Here is a 5,000-nt window from a genome sequence, read left to right as displayed (position 1 = left end):
ATGGATGGGCGACCAGGGGCGTTTGTTTGCTGGGCGACCAGGGGCATTTTTGACACTTTGCCGTTTTTATGGATGGGCGACCAGGGGCGTTTGTTTGCTGGGCGACCAGGGGCATTTTTGACACTTTGCCGTTTTTATGGATGGGCGACCAGGGGCGTTTGTTTGCTGGGCGACCAGGGGCATTTTTGACACTTTGCCGTTTTTATGGATGGGCGACCAGGGGCGTTTGTTTGCTGGGCGACCAGGGGCATTTTTGACACTTTGCCGTTTTTATGGATGGGCGACCAGGGGCGGCTAGTGGCTGGGCGACCAGGGGCATTTTTGACACTTTGCCGTTTTTATGAATGGGCGACCAGGGGCGTTTATTGGCTGGGCGACCAGGGGCATTTTTGACACTTTGCCGTTTTTATGGATGGGCGACCAGGGGCGTTTGTTTGCTGGGCGACCAGGGGCATTTTTGACACTTTGCCGTTTTTATGGATGGGCGACCAGGGGCGTTTGTTTGCTGGGCGACCAGGGGCATTTTTGACACTTTGCCGTTTTTATGGATGGGCGACCAGGGGCGTTTGTTTGCTGGGCGACCAGGGGCATTTTTGACACTTTGCCGTTTTTATGGATGGGCGACCAGGGGCGTTTGTTTGCTGGGCGACCAGGGGCATTTTTGACACTTTGCCGTTTTTATGGATGGGCGACCAGGGGCGTTTGTTTGCTGGGCGACCAGGGGCATTTTTGACACTTTGCCGTTTTTATGGATGGGCGACCAGGGGCGGCTAGTGGCTGGGCGACCAGGGGCATTTTTGACACTTTGCCGTTTTTATGAATGGGCGACCAGGGGCGTTTATTGGCTGGGCGACCAGGGGCATTTTTGACACTTTGCCGTTTTTATGGATGGGCGACCAGGGGCGTTTGTTTGCTGGGCGACCAGGGGCATTTTTGACACTTTGCCGTTTTTATGGATGGGCGACCAGGGGCGTTTGTTTGCTGGGCGACCAGGGGCATTTTTGACACTTTGCCGTTTTTATGGATGGGCGACCAGGGGCGTTTGTTTGCTGGGCGACCAGGGGCATTTTTGACACTTTGCCGTTTTTATGGATGGGCGACCAGGGGCGTTTGTTTGCTGGGCGACCAGGGGCATTTTTGACACTTTGCCGTTTTTATGGATGGGCGACCAGGGGCGTTTGTTTGCTGGGCGACCAGGGGCATTTTTGACACTTTGCCGTTTTTATGGATGGGCGACCAGGGGCGTTTGTTTGCTGGGCGACCAGGGGCATTTTTGACACTTTGCCGTTTTTATGGATGGGCGACCAGGGGCGTTTGTTTGCTGGGCGACCAGGGGCATTTTTGACACTTTGCCGTTTTTATGGATGGGCGACCAGGGGCGGCTAGTGGCTGGGCGACCAGGGGCATTTTTGACACTTTGCCGTTTTTATGGATGGGCGACCAGGGGCGTTTATTGGCTGGGCGACCAGGGGCATTTTTGACACTTTGCCGTTTTTGTGGATGGGCGACCAGGGGCGCCGTGTGGCTGGGCGACCAGGGGCGTTTGTGGGACCGGGCTGACACCGGGACTTTGCCTTTAATTCGGCCGCTCCAGGGAACCAGGAACGCCGGCCTCTGCTCAGCACAAGTCGGCCTGAAGTGGGACTTTGTCATATTTTAATCCTGGGCGACCAGGGGCGTTTGAGGGACCGGGATGACACCGGCACTTTGCCTTTAATTTGGCCGCTCCAGGGAACCAGGAACGCCGGCCTCTGCTCAGCACAAGTCGGCCTGAAGTGGGACTTTGTCATATTTTAATCCTGGGCGACCAGGGGCGTTTGAGGGACCGGGATGACACCGGCACTTTGCCTTTAATTTGGCCGCTCCAGGGAACCAGGAACGCCGGCCTCTGCTCAGCACAATTCGGCCTGAAGTGTGACTTTGTCATTTTTAAGGCTGGGCGACCAGGGGCACTGTTGGCACTTAGTCATTTTTTGGGCTGGGCGACCAGGGGCGTTGAGTGTTTGGGCGACCAGGGGCGCTGTTGGCACTTAGTCATTTTTTCGGCTGGGCGACCAGGGGCGCCGTTGGCACTTAGTCATTTTTTCGGCTGGGCGACCAGGGGCGTTTGTGGGACTTTGTCATTTTTTGGGCTGGGCGACCAGGGGCGTTTGACACCGGCACTTTGCCTAATTTTTAGCCGCTCCGGGGAACCAGGCAGGTCGGCCTCATTCCTGCACTTCTGCCCCTGAGTTGGGCGACCAGGGGCGTTTGGGGAACCGGGCGGACAGCGGCACTTTGCCTAATATTTGGCCGCTCCAGGGAACCAGGCAGGTCGGCCTCATTTCAGCACTTCTGCCGGTCAGTTGGGCGACCAGGGGCGTTTAAGGAACCGGGCGGACACCGGCACTTTGCCTAATATTTGGCCGCTCCAGGGAACCAGGCAGGTCGGCCTGACTTCAGCACTTCTGCCGGTAAGTTGGGCGACCAGGGGCGTGTGAGGAACCGGGCGGACAGCGGCACTTTGCCTAATATTTGGCCGTTTCAGGGAACCAGGCAACTCGGCCTGACTTCAGCACTTCTCCCCTGAGTTGGGCGACCAGGGGCGTTTGGGGAACCGGGCGGACAGCGGCACTTTGCCTAATATTTGGCCGCTCCGGGGAACCAGGCAGGTCGGCCTCATTTCAGCACTTCTGCCGGTCAGTTGGGCGACCAGGGGCGTTTGGGGAACCGGGCGGACAGCGGCACTTTGCCTGATATTTGGCCGCTCCAGGGAACCAGGCAGGTCGGCCTGACTTCAGCACTTCTGCCGGTAAGTTGGGCGACCAGGGGCGTGTGAGGAACCGGGCGGACAGCGGCACTTTGCCTAATATTTGGCCGTTTCAGGGAACCAGGCAACTCGGCCTGACTTCAGCACTTCTCCCCTGAGTTGGGCGACCAGGGGCGTTTGGGGAACCGGGCGGACAGCGGCACTTTGCCTAATATTTGGCCGCTCCGGGGAACCAGGCAGGTCGGCCTCATTTCAGCACTTCTGCCGGTCAGTTGGGCGACCAGGGGCGTTTGGGGAACCGGGCGGACAGCGGCACTTTGCCTGATATTTGGCCGCTCCAGGGAACCAGGCAGGTCGGCCTGACTTCAGCACTTCTGCCGGTAAGTTGGGCGACCAGGGGCGTGTGAGGAACCGGGCGGACAGCGGCACTTTGCCTAATATTTGGCCGTTTCAGGGAACCAGGCAACTCGGCCTGACTTCAGCACTTCTCCCCTGAGTTGGGCGACCAGGGGCGTTTGGGGAACCGGGCGGACAGCGGCACTTTGCCTAATATTTGGCCGCTCCGGGGAACCAGGCAGGTCGGCCTCATTTCAGCACTTCTGCCGGTCAGTTGGGCGACCAGGGGCGTTTGGGGAACCGGGCGGACACCGGCACTTTGCCTGTTATTTGGCCGCTCCAGGGAACCAGGCAGGTCGGCCTGACTTCAGCACTTCTGCCCCTGAGTTGGGCGACCAGGGGCGTTTGGGGAACCGGGCGGACACCGGCACTTTGCCTAATATTTGGCCGCTCCGGGGAACCAGGCAGGTCGGCCTCATTTCAGCACTTCTGCCGGTCAGTTGGGCGACCAGGGGCGTTTGGGGAACCGGGCGGACAGCGGCACTTTGCTCTTTTTTTGCCCGCTTTGGGGAACCAGGCAGGTCGGCCTGACTTCAGCACTTCTGCCCCTGAGTTGGGCGACCAGGGGCGTTTAAGGAACCGGGCGGACAGCGGCACTTTGCCTAATATTTGGCCGCTCCAGGGAACCAGGCAGGTCGGCCTCATTTCAGCACTTCTGCCGGTCAGTTGGGCGACCAGGGGCGCTTGAGGAACCGGGCGGACACCGGCTTTTTGCTCCTTTTTTGGGCCGCTTTAGGGAACCAGAAAACTCGGCCTCGTTTCAGCACTTCTGCCGGTAAGTTGGGCGACCAGGGGCGTTTGAGGAACCGGGCGGACAGCGGCACTTTGCCTAATATTTGGCCGCTCCAGGGAACCAGGCGACTCGGCCTGACTTCAGCACTTCTGCCCCTGAGTTGGGCGACCAGGGGCGTTTGAGGAACCGGGCGGACAGCGGCACTTTGCCTAATATTTGGCCGCTCCAGGGAACCAGGCAGGTCGGCCTCACTTCAGCACAATTCGGCCTGAAGTGTGACTTTGTCATTTTTTAAGGCTGGGCGACCAGGGGCCCTGTTAGCACTTAGTCATTTTTAAGGCTGGGCGACCAGGGGCGCTGTTGGCACTTAGTCATTTTTTCGGCTGGGCGACCAGGGGCGTTGAGTGTTTGGGCGACCAGGGGCGCTGTTGGCACTTAGTCATTTTTTCGGCTGGGCGACCAGGGGCGCCGTTGGCACTTAGTCATTTTTTCGGCTGGGCGACCAGGGGCGTTGAGTGTTTGGGCGACCAGGGGCGCTGTTGGCACTTAGTCATTTTTTCGGCTGGGCGACCAGGGGCGCCGTTGGCACTTAGTCATTTTTTCGGCTGGGCGACCAGGGGCGTTGAGTGTTTGGGCGACCAGGGGCGCTGTTGGCACTTAGTCATTTTTTCGGCTGGGCGACCAGGGGCGCCGTTGGCACTTAGTCATTTTTTCGGCTGGGCGACCAGGGGCGTTTAGTGTTTGGGCGACCAGGGGCGCCGTTGGCACTTAGTCATTTTTTCGGCTGGGCGACCAGGGGCGTTTAGTGTTTGGGCGACCAGGGGCGTTTGTGGGACTTTGTCATTTTTTGGGCTGGGCGACCAGGGGCGTTTGACACCGGCACTTTGCCTAATTTTTAGCCGCTCCGGGGAACCAGGCAGGTCGGCCTCATTCCTGCACTTCTGCCCCTGAGTTGGGCGACCAGGGGCGTTTGGGGAACCGGGCGGACAGCGGCACTTTGCCTAATATTTGGCCGCTCCGGGGAACCAGGCAGGTCGGCCTCATTCCTGCACTTCTGCCCCTGAGTTGGGCGACCAGGGGCGTTTGGGGAACCGGGCGGACAGCGGCACTTTGCCTAATATT

The sequence above is a fragment of the Hippichthys cyanospilos genome, chromosome 22 (assembly GCF_059441005.1).
Source record: "Hippichthys cyanospilos isolate Australia breed blue-spotted pipefish chromosome 22, RoL_Hcya_1.0, whole genome shotgun sequence".
NCBI lineage: Eukaryota > Metazoa > Chordata > Actinopteri > Syngnathiformes > Syngnathidae > Hippichthys > Hippichthys cyanospilos.
The sequence above is the reverse complement of the archived record's forward strand: the minus strand, read 5'-3'. Positions refer to the sequence as shown.